Source organism: Pan troglodytes, chromosome 9 (genome assembly GCF_028858775.2).
Source record: "Pan troglodytes isolate AG18354 chromosome 9, NHGRI_mPanTro3-v2.0_pri, whole genome shotgun sequence".
NCBI classification, from domain to species: Eukaryota; Metazoa; Chordata; class Mammalia; order Primates; family Hominidae; genus Pan; species Pan troglodytes.
Window position 1 is genome coordinate 100,562,229 of NC_072407.2, and position 14,992 is coordinate 100,577,220.

At 37.6% G+C, this 14,992-nt stretch overlaps 1 long non-coding RNA gene across 1 annotated transcript; it reads right to left on the bottom strand.

The window, feature by feature from the left end:
* Positions 1-6,097: 6,097 nt before the first annotated feature.
* On the bottom strand, positions 6,098-11,737 carry LOC134807372 (uncharacterized). The gene is made up of 2 exons (XR_010147653.1): positions 11,209-11,737; positions 6,098-6,206 (listed from the first exon to the last, which is right to left on the bottom strand). It is a non-coding gene; the product is annotated as an uncharacterized LOC134807372 (long non-coding RNA).
* Positions 11,738-14,992: the final 3,255 nt, after the last annotated feature.

Sequence of the window (14,992 nt, forward strand, 5' to 3'; positions counted from 1 at the left end):
GAGGTAAAGAAAGACAAACGTTTTAGAGGAAAAACGAGGAGGATTATATAATTGTTTTGAGATTATCCTTGCCCACAAGAATCAGTAGCAAGTTTCCTGTCAGTCAAAGGTTGAACAGGCAGTTGCTGAGCAGATGTCCTCACAGGCAAATTATTTTTTGGTGTAAGGTTGACATGGCCTTTGTGCAAGGTTGTGGTTTTTCCAGAATTTTTTGTGATTTTTTTTTTTCATGATAGTTTTTGCTGCAGACATTTGTGTCTGAGAACCTTCCATTTGTGGCCATCCTGGGGTTCATTTTCATTTTTCAAGGTTTTGTTTGCTTATTTGGTTGGGGTTTTTTTGTTTTTGTTTTCTTTTGAGACAGGGTCTTACTCTGTTACCCAGGCTAAAGTCTGTGGCTATACATAGGTATGACCAAGCTCACTTCAGCCTCCAACTCCTAGGCTCAAGTGATCCTCCTATCTCAGCCTACCAAGTAGCTGGGACTACAAGCATGTGCCACCATGCCAGGCTAACTTTTTGAAAATTTTTATTAGAGATGAGGTCTCACTTTGTTGCCCACACTGGTCTCAAAGTCCTGGCTTCAAGCAATCCTCCAGCCTCAGCCTCCCAAAGATCTGTGATTACAGGTGTAAGCCACCATGCCTAGCTTTGTTTTGTTTTGTTTTTAACAGAAGTGACTCCATTTTGATTTTCGCAAAGTAAAACAATAACAAGAAAAAAAAACCTGTGTTCATTAATCAAGATGTAAATAATTTAAATTTGTTAAAGTATTCTCATAGTTATATTAAATCACTGAAGTATTAAGTCAGAGTTCTACAGAGAAATAGAACCAATAGGATATATATAGATGTACAGAAAAACATTTATTCTGAGGGTTTGGCTCACGGGATTATGGAGACTGAGGATTACCATAATCTGCTATCTGCAAGCTGTAGGACTAGGAAAGCCAAGAGGTATAGTTCCAGTCCAAGCCTGAAGGTTGGAGAACTATAGGAGCCAATAGTGTTAAGTCTCATTCCAAGTCCGAGGGCCTGAGAGTGAAGGGGCTGATGGTTTTGGTCTAACTCTGAGTCTGAAGATCCATTAACCAGAAGTGCCAATGACCTGGCCAAAGGCATAAAAGGATGAAAGAATAGAAATTCACCCTTTGTCTTTTTATTCTGTTTAGGCCATCAAAGGATTGAATGGTGCCCATGCACATTGGTGAGGGTGATCTTATTTACTCATTCTTCCAATTCAAATGCTAATCTCTTCTAAAAATATTTTCACAGATCTTATCAATACACCAGGGATTCAGTCTAGGTTCTGATGCTCACTTCACCATCATTGAGATGAAGAATATTGCCAGGTAAGAAGCCTTTATTCAGGTGCCACAGCTGAGGAGAATGGGAGATCAGTCTCAAATCCATCTCCCTGACCAATTAAAATGGGGACTTCCAGTTCCCTGATATTATCTGGTAGACCTGATGATTGGTTTCCTGAAAAAGGAACTCAGATAAGACAAATGTAACTTTAAGTTTTAAGTCTGGGAGGGTCAATTTCTATGTTTGTTCAAAAGAAACCATAATCACTAGTTCTATGAGACAATTGGGCTGGTTTCACAGACACACCCAGGAATACCAACTAAACAGACATCACTTGGGCTAGTCAAGTTGACACATAAAGGTAACAGTCCCACTCATTAAGTAAATGCTATTAACTCAAATTATAAACTACTGACAACAAAAAACCCTAAATGATCCTTTTTTTTTTTTTTTTTTTTGGAGACAAGAGTCTTGCTCTGTCACCCAGGCTGGAGTGCAGTGGCATGATCTCGGCTCACTGCAACCTCCGCCTCCTGGTTTCAAGCAATTCTCCTGCCTCAGCCTCCTGAGTAGCTGGGATTACACCACACCAGGCTAATTTCTGTATTTTTAGTAGAGACAGGGTTTCACCATGTTGGCCAGGCTTGTCTTGAACTCCTGACCTCAGGTGATCCACCCACCTTGACCTCCCAAAGTGCTGGGATTACAGGAATCAGCCACCGTGCCCGGCCCATGATCCAATATTTTTACTCAAATATAAATTGATGATTTTGAAGATAGTTGTAATTACTGTGATGGTTAATATTAAGTGTCAACTTGATTGGACTGAAGGATGTCAAGTATTGTTCATGGGTGTGTCTGTGAGGGTACTGCCAAAAGAGATTAACATTTGAATCAGTGGACTGGGAGAGGCAGACCTACCCTCAATCTGGGTGGGCACCATCTAGTAACTGGCAGCACAGCTAGAATAAAGCAGACTTGCTGAGTCTTCTGACCAACATCTTTCTCCAGTGATGGATGCTTCCTGCACTGGAACATCAGACTCTAAGTTCTTCAGCTCTTGGACTCTTGGATTTACACCATTGATTTGCCAGGGGATCTCCAGCCTTCAGCCAGACTTAAGACTGTACTGTTGGCTTCCCTACTTTTGAGGTTTTGGGACTCAGACTGGCTTCCTTGCTCCTCAGTTTGCAGATGGCCTACTGTGGGACTTCAGCTTGTGATCATATGAGCCAATACTCCTTAATAAACTCTTCTTCCTATATTTATCTAACCTATTAGTTCTGTCCCTCTAGAGCACCCTGACTAATGCAATCACAAACTAAATATTGTTTCCTTTAAATGGTATGCCATTAAAATAACACTATTTCATCATTTCCATTAGCCCTCTGTATCTATGGGTGCTGCATCCATGGATTCAACCAACCGTGGACTAAATACATACTTCTGATCAGCATTTGCTTGAATTTGCAGATGTGGAACCTGCAGATGCAGGGGACTGACTTAAGAAACGAGGATCCACAGACACTGACATCCATGGTGGGTATTGGTTCAAATTCCTGGTGAATGCTAAGAGATAACTGTATTTGTTTTGTAAAAGAGTTAAAATTTTTAGAAAAATGTTAATTAAAAACCTATCTAATAAGTGAGAAACTTTTGATTTGCATAGTAATTATTGTATATGTCATAGCATTAATTATTAACAGTACATATCTCAATACGTTTGTATTTTTAAAACAATTTTGCCACTAGGCAAGATAGCAAGATGACAATGAATGTGATGTAGATTATCTAGAACAGCAGTTTACTGGCACTTTAGTAAAAGGGCTTAGAAGAACGTGGAAATTGAATTATATGAGTTACTTCTTCATTAGTATCCCCAACAAAGGCCACTCTGTCCTCATATATTGGTAAAAACGTGGAGGCAAGGCATAGAGAATGATGGTGCATTAAGGAGCCCATCTATATATGGGAAAACAGTTCATTTTCAATGTTGGAATTAAATTCTATGCATAAGATGGACAACTTTAGGAAAATAACTTGGCAAGAAATCATCAAGTCAGTATTATTTTGGCATCATTCCTACTTTGGTTGATATGGGCTCCTGGCCTTGTTTATACCACACTTCTTCTCTTCTTCACCCTCAGTTACTGGCTTCCTGTCTTCCTGTATCCACCCACATGCTTAAGTGTCTGCTCTTGCCCCTGCCTTAGCACGAACGATTTATTTAAAAACATGCTAAAAGAGTAAACTAAACTAATTCCTCTAAGAGACCATTCAGACCATCATATTTTGCACATGCTTTTGTATCTTACCATTAGAATTATAAACCTTCTAGGTCATTCATCATGATGTAATCTCATATAACTATACATTTTTGTTTACTGTCTTACCAGACTCTATCATTTATGTATCTGGGAGATACATATATCAAAAAAAATTACAGTATGCCTTCAGGAAGTCATAATATACTAGCTATAATATCTCCTATATTCATTCTTCAAAGTTCTTTTTGTTCTTAATAAAACTGAATTCAGGCTGCCAAGTGAAGACACTGGGTCCCAGCTTCTGAAGGTGATACTTCTGTTTTTCTCCTCCACATTATGTGCCACATAACCCAAAGATGTGCTGCTTGCTCTCTGTGTCTCCTCCCCCTTTTCATTACCCACTTACATACTGTATTCCTCTCTTCTCACTTAAAATGTCCAATTAGGTTGAAGTCATTCATTATGACTTCAATATCGATGGAGACGATATAGCAAACACCTGGTGTCTGTGTTCTTTTTACTTCCTCATTTCTAAAGACCTTTTCCTCTCTTAACCTCAGCCTCTTATTCTTCATTTGGTGATTTGCTATTTAATGACAACAAAATATAGGTATACCACCTCTGAAATTCATAATTTAAGTATCTCACTCTGTTAATAACACCACTTAACTTTCAAGCTATCTTTTAATCTTTCTCCCATGTCAATTTTTTTTCAAACTTCTGGCAACTTTCAGTCATTATCTACCATTACCTATATCCTCTCTTCTGTCTTTAAACTGCTTGATTTTGTAGTCTATTACTATAGCCATTTAATTAATTGAAAGTATTCTTACTTCAGTGGCCATTTTTACTTATAGAAATAACTCTATTTAAACTATTTTTTTTTTTTTTTTTGAGATGGATTTTCACTCTTTCACCCAGGCTGGAGTGCAGTGGCACAATCTCAGCTCACTGCACCCCCCGCCCTCCGGTTCGAAGTGATTCTCCTGCCTCAGCCTCCCGAGTAGCTGGGATTACAGGTGCCTGCCACCACGCCCAGCTAATTTTTGTAATTTTACTAGAGATGGGGTTTCACCATGTTGGCCAGGCTTGTCTCGAACTCATGACCTTGTGATCCACCCACCTCGGCCTCCCAAAGTGCTGGGATTACAGACATGAGCCACCTCACCCAGCCTAAACCAAAATTTCAGTGTAAACTGTAGAATACAGCAACAAGGCCTACACCAACCTTGATGAATGCTTTTGTAAAAAACACACAACGATGGTGACTGAAATTTTAAAGCCATAGCTTTTAAGTAGGCTTTCTAAACTATAACTATTATCCTGGTAGGTTTACTTTCTCACTCTGATAAAGGTGTAATATTTTTTAAAAACCTCTACCCCTGCTCAGTATTTAACTCTTAGTCAATTAACTGACTTCTTCTCTAAGAAAACAAAAGCAACCCGATTGTTCATAAAAAAGCTATCTCCATCCTGATAGATCTCTATATAGTTGATTTTTCCTCTTTTTTTCAAAGATAAAACTTTTCTGCTTCCTAAGTTCACACTTGAAATTGTTCCTTATATCCCATTGCATCTGGTTACTCAAGGATTTCATTCTTGCCATTATACCCTTTCCTTTTAAATCTCTGTTTTTCGTTTCTATCACACACATTAAATTTAGCGTAAACACAAAATAATTCTTTAGTTTTGTAAAACACTCCTGTTAACAGTAGAGGGTGTCCAGTTCTTGGCATCTTGAAGAAAGAATTGTGCAAAAGGCACAAACAAAGCAAGGAAAGGCCGGGCATCGTGGCTCACGCCTGTAATCCCAACACTTTGGGAGGCTGAGGCAGGTGGATCACCCAAGGTCAGGAGTTCAAGACCATCCAGCCTGATCAACATGGTGAAACTAAAATACAAAAATACATGTCTCTACTAAAAATACAAAAAGTATCCAGGCGTAGTGGTGCATGCCTGTAATCCCAGCTACTTGGGAGGCTCAGGCAAGAGAATCACTTGAACCTGAGAGGCAGAAGTTGCAGTGAGCCAAGATGGCGCCATTGCACTCCAGCTGGAGCAACAAGAGCAAAACTCCATCTAAAAAAAAAAAAAGCAAGAAAGGAATTAAGGGATTTATTCGAAAGGAAAGTACACTCCACAGTCACAGTGTGGGAACGGGCCTGAGCATAGGGACTCAAAGGCTCCATTATAGAATGTTGGGGAGTTTAAATACTCCCTAGAGGATTCCATTGGTTACTTGAGGTACACTCTATGCAAATGGAGAGGATGAGGTAAAGTTAACAAAGTCATTTACTTGGCCTATGCCCTATGGAGAGGATATCTCCTGTCATAGCCAAAGTGTGAATCAGCCTTATGTTCCCTGCCTCCAGACCTCATTTTCCTGCCTCATTTCCCCCCTGAGAGATGTGATCCCCATAAATCTTTATGAGAGACAGAGGGGCCGATGGTCTTTTTTCTGTAACTGCTTCATACTGGCTTGGGGTTTTAGTCCCTACCTACTGGGGATCATGGAACTCTTACCCTGCTGTGTCTAGTGGAGGCAGGGTAGCTCCTTGATGGCCAGGGGTGGTGTCTTCACCTGGAACTTGCTGGAGCCTTTGTTGAGTGATCATCTGAAGCTCGATGGTCTCTAGGTGAGAGGAAATGAATTTGGTTAAAAGATGTTATGGGAACTTCAGGAAGTGGATACCTATGATGCCAGAGAAGTTTGTTATAGAGATTTACAGAAGAAAAACAAACCCTGGTCTGTTCTGGAATCCATGTGTTTCCTTAAAGTCTTAGCATGAGCAACTCCATTTTGGTTTGGTTTGGTTTGTTGGGGCCTAGTGCATGAGCTCAGTCCAAAACAATGGCCTCTCATAATTTTGTTTAAAAAAAAATCCCCTTTTTTGGTCAGGTTTTCACTTAGATGAGAGTGTGACTAAAACTTATGGCCTTAGCCCCACTCTCAGTTACCATCATTTTGGGTTTCTGGTCTCAGCATGTCATTCATAGGTTACAGTGTCCTCATAGTTGCACATTTCTTTCAGCACTTGTTATTCCAGTTGAAGAGAGACCATATGACATTCTAGAGATGGCTGCATGCAAACATTTAAAACCTTTGAGAGAATACAGCACACCAGGGAGACTATTACTATGACTGTTGGGAGGATGATACCAAGCGTTTGGTGTGTGCTCCTTACCCAAGGTCCCATAAACCAAACCTCCTAAAATTAAACAAATCGAAGAATGAACTAAAGAGTTTACTCACTTGACTAAGCAATTTCTTCATCAATCCCCTACCACTAGTTTCTATAATCTTTACTTGATGTATTTCCTTATAGGCTACAAGTGCCAGCAGCTGCACAGGTAACTTTTCTGTTTAGCTAATTCTAATATTTAGCATAGCTTTCACAAGAGAATTTAAAGTCTGTTGTGTGACTGTAGCCTCTACAGTAGAATTTGCTATAGAACCTGTCATGAGGGGTACATTTCTAATCATTGCTTCTTTTATTTTAAATCATGGGAAAAGGACCTAACAAATGAGGCCCTTTTAGAAGAAGGGTGAAGGAAGGCCTCCTGGCAATGTTCCCTTTAACCCATGACGTGGGTTAAGAGGAGTGAACCAGTGTTTTGTTTTTGACTGATTATGAGGCAACACATGTACCATTAAAGTGTCTTACCTACACTGGGCCTTTATCCTTTATCTATCAAAGTATACGTTTATCCATGTATAAGGCAGGCTGCAAACTCCTTCACAAATAAAAGTACCCCCCGTAAGTGCACAAAACCGACACCTTTTCCACTTCTATTGTTCACAGAGGCACAAGCAAGAAAAAACATTCAAAGATAAGAGTTTCATGACAGTAGAAGTCTTAATCTGTGAACTTGGGAAAAACTGTTCACAATAAGGATGCTGTCTTCTCTTTGGGAGAAATTTCCCTGGTTAGCTTTACCTCAAGGGTACCAATGGGTGCACAGTTCCAAAAGTGTGGAGGGACCCTTCTCAGTTGCAAGACCACGAACCGAAAGCCCAAGGTCCTGAAGTTTTGTTATAGTGTGGATGGCAAGGATAGTCTTTCTCCAATATTCTCAGAAGATCCAAGCCATAAGAAGCTTTTTTACCTGGCGAAAATACACTATAGCATAATAATCTGCTTTTATAACATCAGCCCTCTTCCATGGGAAAGCTTTTAGACAAGCAGAAAACATGCATTGAAAATAACAATTGAATGAAATCCCTTTACAAAATGTTTAAATGTCACACCGGGTGACCAAGTGTACCTGAAGCTTTGTTTTTCCAGGAATATGGGATCAAGCATTGGTTATAAACTATTTTTGTAAGTTGTAAGTCACTACACCAAAGTATTCAATTTGGATCATTATATCTTTTCCATAATGAGTCATGGAATGCAGAACTTTTAATAATAAAAGCTTTAAGGACTCAGGAAGGACAAAGTGGCCATCCGTTTCTCGTGAATCCATGCTTAATTAACATTTGGCTTATATCGTCTTGGATATCAGTTGTTTTTCCAAATTAGGTGCATAGCACTGACAAGGAAATTTGGTTATTTTTGTGGTTTACAATAACTTAACATAGTAACCATAATTATAATTTATAGCATATTCTTGGACATTAGAATTTTAGAAATCCCATAAAATTTAGGAATATGTATTAGTATTATTCACAAAAATATAACCTAAAGAAGATTGAACATCATTTTGGCAACTCCATGTACCTAAACACATAAAATAATCCTGTTTACTTTTCTTCTGGATGTTTTCAGGGGCCCTCATCCAGAAAGCCAGGCTTTATGAAAGACAATTTTGAAACTGAAGTTTGATTTTGGAATTCTAGATTACCATAAATTATTTATTTTGCCAAAATGATGACTCAAATTTTAAAGAAGCAAAAACCTTTTATAACCTTAAAAAGAAACCACGTTCTACTGTTCTTACACACTTTGCATGTAAAACTGTTTTTAGTAGTCTTAATTGCATGTTATAATGGCGAATTTTAATGGAAGGCCTAGTAAGTAATGTTCTGATAAGGCTTGACTGTTTCCAACATAGCTAGGGGCGTGGCCAACTCCACATGTCCCCAAGTCTTACCTAGCTGGAAAGCAGACAAGTAAAACGAATTTTAAAAGCCAAAAAAGCAGTTTATGACCTTAAAGCATTTAGCAAACCTAATATTTGAACATAATTTAGACCACGTTTACATTTTGAAGACATTTGTATTTTACCAATAATCTTGAAAACCATCTTTATTTCCCAAAGATTGCTAAAGCCACATGAACTAAGAGGCATTACACTTTATGCTTTTCTGATAAAATATTTGATGTAACCTCTTATTATTATTAAACCATTAATTTAAAACTTTGCAGAGGAGGTTAACCAGTTTGCACAGAGAGAAAGAGGCCAGAGACTGACTGGTAAGAAATTCTTACCCTTTTGCCAGCATGCTAGGTTTGTGGGTTCTCTCTCCCTGAGCGGCCCTGGAGACCCTGCTTGACAATATGCAAACAAATACATTGCCATGAATTAAGAATACACATAGATAGTTTACAAATTTCGTAGAAGCTAGGCAGAAGGAGAGATATGACTTAAATTCTATTTGTAACAGTATACTAAACACACTTAAAGTATCAGGAAGCCTAAAATCCAAAAAGTTAGTTTAAGGATAAAAAGCTGGTGTGCTCCATTAATTCCTGCAGCCTGACAAAGGTAGCTTAGGAATTCCAGATAAATGGAATGGATGATGACTTGCTAGAAATGCATATGAAACAAAATAACTATTCACAGAACGAAATAAAAGCCTTCCACTAGAAACTAAAAAGGATCATGGTTTTATATATATGGATACACAAGCAAAGCCAGAGGATAATAAACAGCAAATGAATTAAAAATAGAAGCAAAAACAAATAGAAAACTGGCCCTCAATTTTCCTACGCAATTTATCCTGGAGAGTACAGTGTTATCTATGGCCTCCAAAACCCCACATATTGAATATTTTATTCCTGATATACAATTTAATAGTCTTAAGTTTACTAATATCATCATACATCCTGTGTAATCAAGAAATTCACTTTGGGAACATGACCAATTAGTACTCTAGCACTATCCATGCAAAAGAGTAAACATAGTGTGAAGCAATGCAAGCATGTATGTGAAATTTGGCTCCACACTAAATTCAGCTTCATGCTTAACTATCAAAAAAAAAAAAAAATTGCAGAACTGTCAATGCCTTTCTTTACAATACTTCTTATTTTACTTTAAGACTAAGAGCTTTAACTATGAAAATATTTATTAGTCAAATGTCTCTAATTCTCTATCAGGATTTAAATAATATTTTATTATTTAAACTCTTTCCACATCTTTCTCCCCTACTTAATGATTCCTTACTAGTTTCATAAATAATCTTTTCAAATCTGTAATTTGAGCTAACTTTTAGATAACTTCTGAATTAGACAAAATTATTCTTTTTTCCACTAATAACACTTTCGGTGCATTTTATATACAGAATTACATGTTAACTAAAATTTTTATCCTTAGTAACCTAAAACTTTAGTGAAACCCTAAAAAGCAAGAAATCCTGAACTGTCAGATATGGGCATTTATACATAAGTACAATCCCACAATTTTAGAAACATATTTCCCCTACCACAACCCTTTCTTAATTGGAAATGACTCAGATATTAAATGAGTATCAAAAATAACTTTAAGATTTTAATTGACCCAAAACGTTTATCTAAAACATTTATCCCATTCACCGTACTTAATTTTTACTTTTAACAAGGGAGACATGAGACATCAATCCACATACGTAAAACATTACAAATTAGTTTGGTCTGGAAAGGCGAGGAGGGGGATTGGGGGCTTTCAGATCATACGTGAGAGACAAATGGTTGCATTATTTTGAGTTTCTGATTGGTCTTTTTAAAGGAAGCAGTCATACATGGATTTATCTCAGTGAGACTGTGAGTAAAATGGGAGGCAGGCTCACCCCAAGCATCTCCCAGCTTAAATTAACACTGACATTTTAAAATATCTAGCAAAGACAAACATAAAATTCAGAAAAAAGTGTATGCTGACAATTCTGAAGGCCTTTCTATTTTTATTCCACCAATAATGTGAAAGCTAGCTTGTTTAGTAAAGTTATACTTAGGTCACGTGAACTCAAAAATTGCTTATTTACTTAATTTATGAATGCTCTCTTATTTAGAAGCCAAATTGGTAGACACAACATATAACAATAAGTGTACATACAAGTAAACACATCTAGACGTGTATACACACATATATACAAAGATCCAATAGCTTGGAACGTTAGCCATGAGATAGCAATACAAGCTTGCCGGTTTTACTTTGCCTCAATGGATAATTTAAGGAAGGCTGTGAACCAAAATTTCAGGTAAAGCAGTCTCTGTGACAGTTAGATGTTTAAAGGCTAAACCTCCCCAGACTCCCAGGAGCACTGGGGCCAAAGAATACCAAAGAAGGTTAGAACAGCAGCACAAAAGCCTGGATACATGCAATGCCATCCCACTTTCCCATTAGACAGTAAACTTCAGATTCTAAACAATTTTGGGGCCAAGCAGCATTGCAACTGCGACAGAAAATTCTAAGGAGGGCTCATTACTGTACCTCACCTCTGCAGAGAGCATCTTCTTTGGAAAGTTTGAGTTCCAGATGATCCCCTCCGAGTGTCCTCCTGTGGGGTTCAATCTTAAGAGTTCCAGATGTCTCTTGGCCTTAGGCGGGCACCGGTGCCACTTTGCATGCATTCCCTCCAGAGCCTACTGTGAGCTGTTTCCTGGGTGTAAAACTCGACTTTTAGCATCCTTATAATTTGATAAGGCCACGCTTATCAAATCCCATTCCATAACTTATCCCATTCCATAAACTTTAATGACAGGAACTGGAGGCTTGGTGGTTTTCCTTTGCCCTTAGCCAGTTGAATAGGGGAAGTGAAGAATTTAGCATAAGAAAAGAAAGTTTGAGTCACCTGAAACAGGTAGTTTGCTCCAAACTGCACCACACGTAGGAATCAGGGACCAGGTGTGGAAAAGATTTTTAAAAAGTCCTTTCCCCTTCTGGGTAGGGCGATTACTCCCATTTGTTCCTAGGCCTTCAGGCAACACTGGGAAGTGACCTCAGCCAATTGTCCTCAGTTTCCAAGGAGCTACTAGGAAACAGCCATTGAAAGACGGAAAAAAAAAAAAACAAAAAACAGAAGAGTAAAAAAATGAAAAAGACCCAAATTCCTTAAGCAAATTGGGCAGTGGTGGTTGGGCTTATGCCTGTGGAAACCCCTTAGTTTCACTGACCATGGCCAGAAACCTGCAGTTGCTTCCATGTTTAGGTGCTGCCCACCAAGGGTCCCAGGTTGGAAAGGAAAAGAGAGAGAAAGAGATTCGCCTGTTTGGAGCAGAAAGGAAAAGGAGAAAGGAGAAGAATAAATCCCAAACTTTGGGCTTATCTCTTCCTCCTGGCTAGCTCGCCAAAATATGTTAACAGTGAAGGGTGTCTATGTTCTTGGCATCTTGAACAAAGAATTGGACAAAACGCACAAACAAATCGAGGAAGGAATGAAGAGATTTAGTAAAAATGAAACTACATTCCACAGTGTGGGAGTGGGCCCGAGCATGGGAGTTCAAAGTCCCTGTTACAGAATTTTTGGGAGTTTAAATACCTGCTAGGATTCATTGGTTACTTGAGGTATGCCCTATGTAAATGGAGAGGAAGAAGTAAAGTTACAAAGTCGTTTACATGGCCTGTACCCTATGGAGAGGATATTTCCTGTTACAGCTGAAGTGTGAATTGGCCTTATGTTCCCTGCCTCCAGACTCTGTTTTCCTTCCTCACTCCCTTGCACTATTATTTAGACAATTGATAGATTATCTATTCCATCTTATAGGCAATTGCCAGGAAAGTTGTTTATACTTATTGCTTTTAATTCTCTGTGTCCTATTCTGTTGTTAATTATCTCCAATTAGGTATTTATTCCCTCCTGAAGCCATTCTATTTAAGTACATGACTAACTACTATCCTGACTCTAAATGTACCATTCTTAGAAAGTTCACCAATGATTGACTCTACCAACACCATCTTTTCAGCTTTATCAGTGAATACCATTTTTCCAAATTTAATCATTTATATGTTTTACTCTTACTTGAACTCTCAGCAGCTTTGACAAAATCATTACTTCCACCTTATTGAAACACTTTAATGTCTTAGTGAAATGACCTCATTAAAGTCACAGAGCCTTAGTTTCACATTTATAAATGAGGGTGATTATCTTGCAGGATTGTTATGATGATTCAATGAGGTAATACGTGTAAGAATTACCAGTGGCTGGCTTTTAGGATGGACTCAATGAAGAGAAGCAAATGTAATAATAATTAATTCCTTAAGTATGCTAATCTTGTCTGTAGGTCATTCCTTTATGAATTGCAAATGATCAGAAAGCATTCCTGTATTATATACTACTTCAAACTCAATTTCAATCATAAATATAGCAAAATATCTGAAACATAACAAAGGTCCAGTAAATAATTGTTACAATTTATGAATTCCACTATTGATTCAACTTCTTTTTTAACAAGGAAGCATCAAACTAAATAATTTGCATGCTTATTTTTCAGCAGGAAAGGTAGAAAATTGCCTGTGTTGTCACCCTATGCTGACTACAGCTCAATTTTTGTCAACATGGTTCAAAAGATATTTTAGCATTTACCTGATACATGATATTGAAGACTTAATTTCTTCAGACAGTGGAGCCACAACCTAGTGCTGAAGTCCCAGATTCCTTTAATAAGCCTCTGCACTTAAACTGTGTGAATTCACAAACCGTATTTTCTTCTTATTGTAAAATTTGTTATATTAGAGCTTTAATTACAGATAAATTATTAAATTTGTTGTTCCTATATAGATGTACTTTTCCTAAGAGGAAAAATACTAAGACTAATTTCAATACGTTTTTAAATTGACATCATCTAACACAAATTGTCGAATATAACCAAAGCTGTACATTTATCGTGGTTTATATTACCCATATGTAGCACAATTTCTAATCCCCGTGTGTCTGAGTTATGGATGCTTGGAATCTTCTGTGAACTTTCATTTCAGGCTTTATTATTTCTTATGAGAGGTAGCCTCTCTAGACTCAACCCATTACAAAAAAATTATGCCTGTATTTCCTCCATCCCTTTCAGTCAACTAAATATATTCACATCAGTGCTGAAATAGGAAATTAGTTTTATAGTAGCAAGATCATTATATGATAATTGTTTCTTATAAGGCTATAACCTTGGACAAGGGGATAATAGAAAGCAACTTTATTCATTTAAAATACAGCACATGTATCTTTTTTTCAGTCACCAATCTGTGTCTTATTTCATCTCTAACCCAGCTCCTCACTTCTTTTTATAAACTTTCCTTTTATTCACTTGGCTTCAGATATAACACATTCTCGAATTTTCTTTTTACTTCAGTGGTAGCACCTTCTCAATCATCTTTGCTTGCTTTGTTTTTTCCCATTTCCTCAACCTGAAGCAGTGGAAAGCCTTAGGACTGGGTCACATTCTTATTTAGAAACATTCACTCCCTAGGTAAGCTCATTACCTACTTCCTCTACTTTAAATACTAGTGATATAATGGTGAGTGGTAAATTTTATTCTCCAGCTCTGACCTCCTACCTACCTTTCAGAACCTTATACTGTATTCAGCTGACTACTTGACATCTCCACTTGGATTTCTGATCAGTGTATCTAACTTAAAAGATCCCAAAGGTATACAATTGCTTCCCTGTTTTGTCAATTATACCTCCTACACTAGGGATTCCTATCTCATTAAGCTGCAACACCATTCATCCAATTGCTCAGGCTAAGACATTGTATTTCTCCTTTTTCTACTAGTGTGCTTTATCTGAATAAATAGTACCACCATTTACCCAGTAAATTGATCACCCTTAAGTCTTAATTTTGAAGCTTCCTCAATTAGTCTCTTGCTTCCATTTTTGTTTATCCAAATTAGTCCTAGCGATTATTAAAAGGAAGAGTTGCCTTCAGTTTTTCCCTCTATTATTCTGTTCTAGCCACAGTGATTTTACTGTTTCTTGACTACGTAAATACATGCTTCATTCAGAATATTTATTATCTATCGTATCCAAAATACTGGTTGACTGGGCTCAGTGCAATCTCATTTAATGGCACTTTATGTTGTTTGATGACAACAAAGTTTTATCCTTTGAGTTGGAAATGTAATATTGTCATCCTTTGAGTTGGAAATGTAATATTGAATAAACATGTAATTCACTACTTACTTGATACCCCAAATGACACTCACTAAATAGGTTCCTGTACCTCTCAATTCTAAGAAACACTGGGGCCCTGATTTCCAAAACTGCTGAAAAGAAGATGCTCTTTTCATTTG